The sequence below is a fragment of the Arachis hypogaea genome, chromosome 14, assembly GCF_003086295.3.
Source record: "Arachis hypogaea cultivar Tifrunner chromosome 14, arahy.Tifrunner.gnm2.J5K5, whole genome shotgun sequence".
Classification (NCBI taxonomy): domain Eukaryota; kingdom Viridiplantae; phylum Streptophyta; class Magnoliopsida; order Fabales; family Fabaceae; genus Arachis; species Arachis hypogaea.
The window spans coordinates 64,937,090-64,948,931 of record NC_092049.1 but is presented as its reverse complement, the minus strand read 5'-3'; the positions used below and the strand labels follow the sequence as shown (position 1 = coordinate 64,948,931).

The 11,842-nt window shown below is 36.0% G+C and overlaps 1 non-coding gene across 1 annotated transcript; it reads right to left on the bottom strand.

Annotated features, from left to right (window-relative positions):
* Nucleotides 1-10,050: 10,050 nt before the first annotated feature.
* Nucleotides 10,051-10,158, bottom strand: LOC112746087 (small nucleolar RNA R71). Its single transcript, XR_003173987.1, has one exon. It is a non-coding gene; the product is annotated as a small nucleolar RNA R71 (small nucleolar RNA).
* Nucleotides 10,159-11,842: the final 1,684 nt, after the last annotated feature.

The window sequence follows — 11,842 nt, the reverse complement described above, 5'->3', positions numbered from 1 at the left end:
GAGTGTAAAAGAGGAAGTGGAGGAGCAAGAAAGTGAGGAAGAGTTCATGGAACCACCGATTCAAAAGGCTCTGGATGAATACAAAACTCCAATAATCACACAGCAACCAAGACTTGGATTCAAAGAAGTGAAGGCAACTAACAAGAGCACCAATCCTGTCCCTAATCCAGCAAGCAAGATCAATCAAGCCATTTGCAAAAGGAAGCTTGCTGAGGAAAAGCCAAGGCAAGGGACAGTAGCTGAAATTTCTCCTCCTTTGAAGTCATTTCTCTTAACAAATTGGAAGAAGAGGAAGAAAGTAAAGAACAGGTAGACAGTAGGTACATTTCTTTTCCTTGCTTGGTTTAAATTTCAATAAATTGGTATATGGTTACATTCTAAGTTTGGTGTTGCCCTACAACAAACTGTTTTCCATCTTCATGGATGATTGCATCAATTTTACATGAAAGTGACACACCAAGATTCTAAGTTTGGTGTGCCACCTATTTTTTTATGCAAATCAATCCAGCAACATCACTTGTCTGCATAATCATATTACCTTTTACAGTGTTATTTTTCTTCTTAGTTGGATAATTTTTGTTTTCTCTTTGTTTCATTTATTTACTTGTTTTTAATGCTTTCCTTCATTAACTGTTTTTGTTAATACATCACCAAGACATCCTTATTCATAACAGATTCTTCATTTGGTGATTGTATTTAACATATAACAGTTTCTTTTGTTTAGTTTTAGTTCAAATAAATTGACATATGGTTGCATTCTAAGTTTGGTGTTGCTATGCAACAAAATTTGGTTCCAATCCTTACAAGATACTTGCATTAATTCCAAGTGAAAGTGTCACACTAAGTTTGGTGTGCCACTTATCTTTTATGCAATGTATTGTGCACACCTTCTTATCTATGCAATCACAATGTCTCTATCTCTTATGCCTTGATTGTTATCTTTTGCTTGCTTGAAACACATGTACTACTAACTTTTCATTGTGTAAGACACTCATAATCCATCTTAGCCCCATAGCCATGGTTCTAATTGTTGCTTGAGGATGAGCAAGCATTCTGAGTTTGGCAAGGGAAGGAGGAAGAATAGAGGAAAAAGGACAACAATAATGAAGATAAACTACAAGGTTGTAGAGTTCCTTTTCTCCTCATTTGTTTCCAGCACTTAAATTGCATGATTGTCTTCATCCTTTCTGTTTACATGTGTGTATGAATAAAGCATAACTTGAATTTTGATTTGCAACATGGTGCTGTGTCATTATGATTACCAACTTGAGTTTTGTGAATTCAAAAGCAACAAAGTATCATGATCATAAACAAACAAGGCATTAAGGAAGATTTTAGAATGTGCATAAAAGTATTGGAAAGCTAGTATGATTAATTGTTGCTCAATTGCATTGGATTTTATTTAATTGAAGTTTTCATCTAGTACATTTTGTGAAATCTTTTGAAAATCATGAAAACCTTGAAAGAAAAAGCAAAAAAGAGCAAGAAAAGAAAAACGAAAAGAATGAGAAAGCTGAAGGCTCTGAGTACCATTGGCAATTTATTTGTTAAGTGCTTGTGGTGTTTATGTATCAAGCCAAATGCTTGAAAACAAAACACTTAGAAGTCAAGGTTAGGCTCAAAGTGCAAAAGCACTCCCTCAAAGCTCAAGGATCTGAGCATCAATGATTAGAGAGTCAAGAAAAGAAAAGAAAAATGAGCTTAATGAAGTCCTCTAATCAAATGCTTGTGGTGCTTATGTATCAAGTGGTAATACTTGAAAACAAAGCATTTAGAAGTCGTAGCTTTGTTATCAACTCATCGGGTAAAGCACCCAAAAGGAGAAGCTAATAAGAAAAGCAAAAAGCTTGTTTCAAGGAAGAAATATAAGGAAAAGATTTCATAAAATGAGCTAGATAGAAGCATCAATCATTTACATTTCTTTTGTGATTGTAGCAGGCTTAGAAAATTAGCTTACCATGAATATTGAGTTGCTATTCTTCTTGCCTTGGATTGTCAATCTTTATTGCATGATTCTTTTCTTGCTTGGGGACAAGCAAGGTTTAAGTTTGGTGTTGTGATGACATGTCACCATGTCATGTTTTTCTATGCTTTTTCCTTTGTTTTCAATAGGTTTTATGAACTTTCTTAAGCCATAAGCAAGCCAATTGGGTAGATTTCCATGTTTCCTTTGATTTAATCAACTATGTATGAATTAATGCTATTTCATGAGGTTTTATGCTATAATTGTCACATATTATGAAAGAATGACAAACTCATGATTTTGAGCATAGCTTTGATGTGTTTGGTTGATTGATGATAGGTGAAGAAAGCTTGGAGAAAGGTTGAAGCAAGGAGGAATGGCTAGGAGGAAGAGAGGACAAAAAGTTTGAGCAAAAGTTTGCCTCAAACTTTAGCTCAAACTTTTGGATTAATTGAAAATGAACCAGGGAGCAAAAAGCTAGAGCAAAAGTTAGCGTCAAACTTTTTGGCTAACTTTTGGGCAAAAAGCTGGAGCAAAAGTTAGCCTCAAACTTTTTGGCTAACTTTTGGCATCACAAATCAACACCCTGGAGAGCAAAAGTTTGCGCCAACGTTAGCCCCTAACTTTTTGGCTAACGTTGGCGCCACAAGGCATACAAGGGGTATACTTCCAACATGAATAACTTGAGCTACAGAGCTCCAAATGAGGTGATTCAAAAAGCAATGGAAAGTAGGAATCAAGAGCTTTCCAGGCATATATGGTACTGCATGGTGGACACTAAAATTGAGGGAGAAAACTGCCCCGAAATGTGCATAAACGAATATGGTGGCAACATGCAGTGAGGCCAACTGACCTCTGCACCTTCGACGGAGTATAACTCGAGCTGTAGAGCTCCAAATGATGTGCTTCAAAAGGCATTGGAAATTAGACATTCAGGGCTTTCCAACAATGTATAATAGTATGGGGTGAACAATGCGTTTGAGCCTCCAGAACTGGCGTTTTCATCCACGTTTGAGGCAAACTTTACCTCAAACGCTGCACACCAAGGCCAGCGACCTTGTCCTCTTCAAATGAGCATAACTTGAGTTGTAGATGTCCAATTGAGGTGATTTCAATTGGGTTAGAAAGCTAACATTTAGAACTTTCCAACCATATATAATAGTCTATAGTTGGCATGAAATTGACAACGTTGACAAGATGACAAAGTAGCACCCCACACATGCACACAAGGGGGCCAATGTTGGAGCAAAAGTTTGACCCCTAACTTTTGCCCCAACGTTGGTATCAGCAAAGAAGGGTGGCTGATGTGAAAAGTTGGAGTAAAAGTTAGCCTCAAACTTTTACTCAAACTTTTACTCAAGCTTTCATGGTTCCAAACCCGGTTCAATTTGGTTCTTCTCCAAACTCCAAGAGCAATCAACCAAGGGCTCTATCAACCCAATTCCATCAAGAGCAAGGGCCCAATTGACACCGGTCAAAGGCACAAGAGATAGTTAGAATAGAAATTTCATTTTAATTGTAATTTGTTTTGAATTTCATTTTCATTTTGTAAAAATGCCTATATAAGGCATCATTCTCATTTTAGAAAAAAAAAGCCCGAATAGAGAGAATTGGGGGCGAGCTCCACTAGGGAGCATTAGGAATACAGAGCTCTCTCTCTGAGTTTCATTTTTTGTTTTGAATCTTGAATTAAGATTGGAAGGAATTCTGTTTTCATTCTCTATTTGCAACTTCTCTTTACTTCTTCTGCAATCTTTTTTTTTACTCTCTGCAACTTTTCTCTTGTTGGATCAAGGAAGGATCCACTCCTGAGATCTTCAACATCCTTTTAAATTTCTGCAAATTAAGCACAGTCACTTTGCTCTCTGATCTCCTTGTTCCCAATTTACTTTCCAGCACTTTTGTTCCTCTGCACTTTACATTTGAGTTGTTTGATCTTGATTTATTCTTCCTGCAATTTAACTTTCCAGTTACTTGATCTACTGCTCTCTTTAATTTCCAGCACCCACTCCCTTTTAATTTCATGCAATTTACATTTCTTGCAATTTAAGATTCTTGCAATTTACATTTCTTGCCCCTTAAGCTACTTGCCAATTTACTTTCTGCACTTTAATTTTCCTTGTCATTTACTTTCTGCTGCATCAATTATCACTTAAATGTTAGCTTGACTAAACTAATCATCCACTAAAGTTGCTTGATCCATCAATTCCTGTGGAATCGACCTCACTCCCGTGAGTTTTATTACTTGATGCGACCCGGTGCACTTGCCGGTTAGATTTTGGTGTTTTGGAGGAATTCGTTTCTTCCACAAAAATATCCCATCAGATATTATTTTAAATTTTTGAGTTTTTAATAAGGAGAGAGAAAAACAACAAAATGACACATGACATAGAATTTTAAGATCAAAACAAAGAATGCATGCAAGAATACTTTGAATGTCAAGAACACTTTGAAGATCATGATGAACATCAAGAACATGTTTTTGAAAATTTTTAAGAAAAGAAAGACATGCAAGACACCAAACTTATAAATTTTTAATGTTTAGACACTAATAATTCGAAAATGCATATGAAAAACAAGAAAAGACACAAAACAAGAAAATGTAACGATCAAACAAAGAAAATCATCAAGAACAACTTGAAGATCAATGAAGAACACAATGCATATATTTTCAAAAATTTAAGAAAGATTAAAACATACAATTCACACCAAACTTAAAATTTGACACTAGACTCAAACAAAAAACACAAAATTTTTTGTTTTTATGGTTTTATTAATTTTTTTTGTATTTTTTGAAATTTATTTTGGGAAAAGAAAATAAAGAAATACAAAATTTTTAATAAGAATTCCAGGATTCAGGCAATGTTAGTCTAAAGCTTCGGTACACAAGAATTAGACATGGCCAAATGACCAGCCAAGTTTTAGCATACAAATACAGACATGTCTTTTCTACAATGGAAAGTAGAAACCTCGGTCCAAAAGATTAGACATGGCTTAATAGCCAGCCAGGCTTCAACATATCTCAAGAAGCTATAGAATTCATTCTTAAAAATTCTGAAGAACACTTTTTTTTATTTGAATTTTTTGAAAACTAAATTTTTTTTGTATTTTTTTCGAAAATAAAAAATAACAAATAAAAAAAGCTTAAACATAAAATAAAATTAACTAATCTAAGCAACAAGATGAACCGTCAGTTGTCCAAACTCGAACAATCCCTGGCAACAGCGCCAAAAACTTGGTAGACGAAATTGTGATTCACACTTTTTACAACTCCGCACAACTAACCAGCAAGTGCACTAGGTCGTCCAAGTAATACCTTACGTGAGTAAGGGTCGATCCCATGGAGACTGTCGGCTTGAGGAAAGCTATGGTCATCTTGTAAATCTCAGTCAGGTGGATTCAAATGATTATGAGGTTTTGATAATTAAAAGATAAATAAAACATAAAATAAAATAAAGTTACTTATGTAATTCATTGGTGGGAATTTCAGATAAGCGTCTGGAGATGCTTTGTTGCTTCAGAACCTCTGCTTTCCTATTGCCTTCTTCCAATCATGCGTGCTCCCTTCCATGGCAAGCTGTATGATCCTCTCGGATGAAAAATACCAGGTACGATCTATGCACGGCTAATCAACTGTCACATTTCTCGTCTCGGATGAAAAATACCATGTACAACTACCGCACGGCGAATCATCTATCGGTTCCCACTAGCGTTGGAATAGGACCCATGTCCTTTTGCACACTGTCACTGTGCCCAACATTCGCAGGTTTGAAGCTCTTCACAATCATCCCTTCCCAAATTCTACTCGGAATACCACAATCAAGGTTTAGACTTTCCGAATCCCAGGAATGCTGCCAATTGGTTCTAGCTTATACCACGAAGATACTAATCTCACAGACTCGGTCCGTGTATTAGATAGCCAAGAGATACGCACTCAAGCTGTCGCCCAATGACTACGTTGCACTCAGATAGAACGGAAGTGGTTGTCAGGCACACGTTCATAGAATTGAGAATAATGATGAGTGTCTGATGAGCGGATAATTTATACGCTTTTTCGCATTATTTTTAAGTAGTTTTTAGTATAATTTAGTTAGTTTTTAGTATATTTTTATTAGTTTTTATTCAAAAATCACATTTCTAGACTTTACTATGAGTTTTTGTTTTTTTCTATGATTTCAGGTATTTTTTGGCTAAAATTGAGGGACCTGAGCAAAAATCTGATTCAGAGACTGAAAAAGGACTACAGATGCTGTTGGATTCTGACCTCCCTACACTTGAAATGGATTTTCTGGAGCTACAAAAACCCAATTGGCGCGCTTATAATCGCGTTGGAAAGTAGACATCCAGGGCTTTCTAGCAATATATAATAGTCCATACTTTGCCCGAGTTTTGATGACGCAAACTGGCGTTCAAACGCCAACTTCCTGCCCTATTCTAGAGTTAAACGCCAGAAACAGGTTGCAAATCAGAGTTAAACGCCAGAAACAGGCTACAACCTGGCGTTTAACTCTGAAAAGAGTCTCTACACATGAAAGCTCAATGCTAAGCCCAAGCACACACCAAGTGGGCCCGAAAGTGGATTTCTGCATCATTTACTTATTTTCTGTAACCCTAGTTACTAGTCTAGTATAAAAACTACTTTTAGTGATTTATTTCACATCTTTGGATTATCTTTGGAACATTTTTCCTTAGACTTGGGGGCTGGCCTCACGGCCATGCCTAGACCTTTCACTTATGTATTTTCAACGGTGGAGTTTCTACACCCCATAGATTAAGGTGTGGAGCTCTGCTGTTCCTCATGAATTAATGCAAAGTAATATTGTTTTTCTATTCAATTCAAGCTTTTTCTTATTCTAAGAAATTCATTCGCACCAAAAAACATGATGAATGTGATGATTATGTGACACTCATCACCATTCTCACTTATGAACGCGTGCCTGACAACCACTTCCGTTCTACATGAAAACAAGCTTGAATGCATATCTCTTAGCCTCCTGATACACGATCAGAGTCTTCGTGGTATAGGCTAGAATATTTGGCGGCCATTCTTGAGATCTAGAAAGTCTAAACCTAGTCTGTGGTATTCTGAGTAGGATCTGGGATGGGATGACTGTGACGAGCTTCAAACTCGCGAATGTTGGGCGTAGTGACAGACGCAAAAGGATCAATGGATTCTATTCCAACATGATCGAGAACCGACAGATGATTAGCCGTGCAGTGACAGCGCATTTTGGACCATTTTCACTGAGAGGACGGACGGTAGCCATTGACAATGGTAATCCCCCAACATAAAGCTTGCCCTGGAAATGAGTATGAATGATTGAATGAAGGCAGTAGGAAAGCAGAGATTCAGAAGGAGTAAAGCATCTCCATAAGCTTATCTGAAATTCTCACCAATGAATTACATAAGTCTCTCTATCTTATTTTATATATTTTATTTATCTTTTAATTATCACAACCTCATAACCATTTGAATCTGCCTGACTGAGATTTACAAGATGATCATAGCTTGCTTCAAGCCGACAATCTCCATGGGATCGACCCTTACTCACATAAGGTTTATTACTTGGACGACCCAGTGTACTTGCTGGTTAGTTGTGCAGAGTTGTGATGAATAATTGAGATTACAATCGTGCGTACCAAGTTGTTGGCGCAATTGAGATCACAATTTCGTGCACCAAGTTTTTGGCGCCGTTGCCGGGGATTGTTCGAGTTTGGACAACTGACGGTTCATCTTGTTGCTCAGATTAGGTACTTTTATTTTATGTTTAAGCTTTTTTTATTTATAATTTTCGAAATAAAAAATTTTCAAAAAAAAATTATTCTATGTCCTTCAAAATTTTTAAAATGAATTCTAGAGTTTCATGAGATATGTTGAATCTTGGCTGGCTGTTAAGCCATGTCTAATCTTTTGGACCGAGGTTTCAACTATCCTTAGAAGAGCTTCTTTGTCTTTCTCAGCAAATTGGCTGTTGTATGTAATGATCTGCTAAAGCTTGGCTGGCCATTGGCCATGTCTAGTATTTTGAACCGGAGCTTTCACTGAAAGCTTGGCTGGCTAGTAAGCCATGTCTAATTCCTGGACTTGAGTTATAGACTAACACTACATGATTCCTAGAATTCTCATTAAAAATTTCGAAATCCTTATTTTTCTTTTTTCAAATAATTTTCGAAAAATCAAAAAAAAAATTTTAATAAAATCATAAAAACCAAAAAAAAAAATTTTGTTTATTATTTGAGTCTAATGTCAAATTGTAAGTTTGGTGTCAATTGCATCTTTGTAACTTTTCTTTAAATTTTCGAAAATTCATGCATGATGTTCTTCATGATCTTCAAGTTTTTCTTGATGATTGTCTTTATTAGATCTTTGCATTTTCATGTTTTGTGTCTTTCCTTATTTTTCATATGCATTTTTAATTTGTTAGTGTCTAAACATTGAAAATTTCTAAGTTTGGTGTCTTGCATGTCTTTCTTTTCTTAAAAATTTTTAAAAATAAGTTCTTGGTGTTCATCTTGACATTCAAAGTGTTCTTGCATGCATTTTTTATTTCGATCTTAAATTTTCATGTTTTTCATCATTTTTATGTTTTTCTCTCTCCTTATTTAAAATTAAAAAATCAAAAAAATATCTTTCCCTCTTTTCACTCATAAATTTTGAAAAATTGAGTTGACTTAGTCAAAAATTTTTAAAATTTAGTTGTTTCTTATGAGTCAAGTCAAATTTTCAATTCAAAAATCTTATCTTTTCAAAACCTTTTCAAAAATCAAATCTTTCTCATCTTTTTTTATTAATATTTTCGAAAATTTTTAAAAAAATGATTTTCAAAATCTTTTTCTTAATTTCATCTCATAATTTCAAATTCTTTACTAACAATTAATGTGATTGATTCAAAAATTTTAAAGTTTGTTACTTGCCTATTAAGAAAGGTTCAATCTTTAAATTTTAGAATCATATCTTTTAGTTTCTTGTTAGTCAAGTAATCAACTTTAATTTTTCAAAAGTCAAATCTTTTTAATTTCCTTTTCAAATCATTTTTTCAAAATAAATTTCAAATCACATCTTTTTCAAAATCAACTTCAAAATCTTTTCTAACTTCTTATCTTTTCAACATTGATTTTCAAATCTTTTTCAATTAATCTCATCTTTTTGTTTGATTCTTATCTTTTTTAAAACTACCTAACTAATTTTCTCTCTCCAATTTTCGAAAACTCCTCACCCTTTTTAATTAACTAATTGTTTCAAATTTTAATTTTAATTTTATTTCTCTTTTTAATTTTCAAATTCTAACTAATATTTGAAATAAAAACAAAAATATTTTCCTTTTATTTTAAATTAAATTTGAATTCTCTCCCCCTCTCACATCTCCTTCTATTTATTTATCACTAACACTTCTCTCCCACCCAAAATTCAAACCCCATCTTCTTCTCTGTGTTCGAATTTTTCTCTTCTGCTTCTTCTATTCATCTCTTCTTATACTCACATAAGGAATCTCTATACTGTGACATAGAGGATTCCATATTTTCTTTTCTATTCTCTTCTTTTTCATATGAGCAGGAACAAGGATAAGAATGTTCTTGTTGAAGCTGATCCTGAACCTGAAAAGACTCTAAAGAGGAAGCTAAGGGAAGCTAAAGCACAACTCTCTGGAGAGAACCTGACAGAAATTTTCGAAAAAGAGGGAGACATGGCCGAACCTAATAACAATGGTGGAGATGCAAGGAAGATGCTTGGTGACTTTATTGCACCCTCTTCTAACTTCTATGGAAGAAGCATCTCAATACCTGCAATTGGAGCAAACAATTTTGAGCTTAAGCCTCAATTAGTTTCTCTAATGCAACAGAATTGCAAGTTTCATGGACTTCCTATGGAAGATCCTTATTAGTTTTTAGCTGAATTCTTGCAAATCTGTGACACTGTCAAGACTAATGGAGTTGATACCGAGGTCTACAGGCTTATGCTTTTCCATTTTGCTGTAAGAGACAGAGCTAGAACATGGTTGGATTCACAACCTAAGGATAGCTTGAACTCTTGGGATAAGCTGGTCAGTGCTTTCCTGGCTAAATTCTTTCTACCTCAAATGATGAGCAAGCTTAGAGTGAAAATCCAAACCTTCAGACAGAAGGAAGGAGAATCCCTCTATGAAGCTTGGGAAAGATATAAGCAACTCATCAAAAGGTGTCCTACTGACATGCTTCCAGAATGGAGCATCAAAAGTATATTCTATGATGGTTTGTCTGAGTTGTCAAAAATATCATTAGACCATTCTACAGGAGGATCTCTTCACGTGAAAACCCCTATAGAAGCTCAGTAACTCATTGAAATGGTTGCAAATAACCAGTTCATGTACACCTCTGAGAGGAATCCTGTGAACAATGGGACGCCTCAGAAGAAGGGAGTTCTTGAAATTGATACTCTGAATGCCATAATGGCTCAGAATAAAATATTGACTCCGCAAGTCAATATGATTTCTCAGAGTCTGAATGTATTGCAAGCTGCATCCAACAGTACTAAAGAAGCATCTTCTGAAAAAGAAGCTTATGATCCTGAAAACCCTGCAATAGCAGAGGTGAATTACATGGGAGAACCCTATGGAAACACCTATAATCCTTCATGGAGAAATCATCCAAATTTCTCATGGAAGGATCAACAAAAGCGTAATCAAGGCTTTAATAATAATAATGGTGGAAGAAATAGGTTTAGCAATAGCAAGCCTTTTCCATCATCTTCTCAGAAACAGACAGAGAATTCTGAACAGAGCCATTCTGGCCTGGCAACCATAGTCTCGGATCTATCCAAGACCACACTAAATTTCATGAATGAAACAAGGTCCTTCGTTAGAAATTTAGAGGCACAGGTGGGTCAGCTGAGTAAGAAGATTACTGAAACTCCTCCCAATACTCTCCCAAGTAATACAGAAGAAAACCCCAAGAGAGAGTGCAAGGCCAAAACCATGACCAACATGGCCGAACCTAGAGAGAGTGAGGAGGATGTGAGTCCTAGTGAGAAAAGCCTCATGAGACGTCCTCTGGACAGAAAGGAGTTTCCTTTTGAGGAACCAATGGAATCTAAGGCTCATACAGAGACCATAGAGATTCCATTGAACTTTCTTCTATCATTCATGAGCTCTAGTGAATATTCTTCCTCTGAAGAGGATAAAGACATCACTGAAGAGCAAGTTGCTAAGTATCTAGGAGCAATCATGAAGCTGAATGCCAAGTTATTTTGTAATGAGACTTGGGAGGATGAACCCCCCTTGTTCACCAATGAACTGAGTGCATTAATGAAGCAGACATTCCCTCAGAAGAAACCGGATCCCGGAAAATTCTTCATACCTTGTACCATAGTACCATGACCTTTGAGAAGGCTCTGTGTGACCTGGGGTCAGGGATAAACCTCATGCCACACTCTGTAATGGAGAAACTGGGAATCTTTGAGGTACAAGCTGCAAGAATCTCACTAGAGATGGCAGACAAATCAATGAAACAGGCTTATGGACTAGTAGAGGACGTGATAGTGAAGGTTGAAGGCCTTTGCATCCCTGCTGATTTCATAATCCTAGACACTGGGAAGGATGATGATGAATCCATCATCCTTGGCAGACCCTTCCTTGCCACAGCAAAAGCTGTGATTGATGCTGACAGAGGAGAGTTGGTCCTCAAGTTGAATGAGGACTACCTTGTATTCAACACTCAAGGTTCTCCTTCTGTAACCATGGAGAGGAAGCATGAAAAGCTTTTCTCAATACAGAGTCAAACAGAGCCCCCACATTCAATCTCTAAGTTTGGTATTGGGAGGCCACAACCAAACTCTAAGTTTAGTGTTGAGAGGTCACAACCAAACTCTAAGTTTGGTGTTGAGAGGCCCCAACCCTGCTCTGA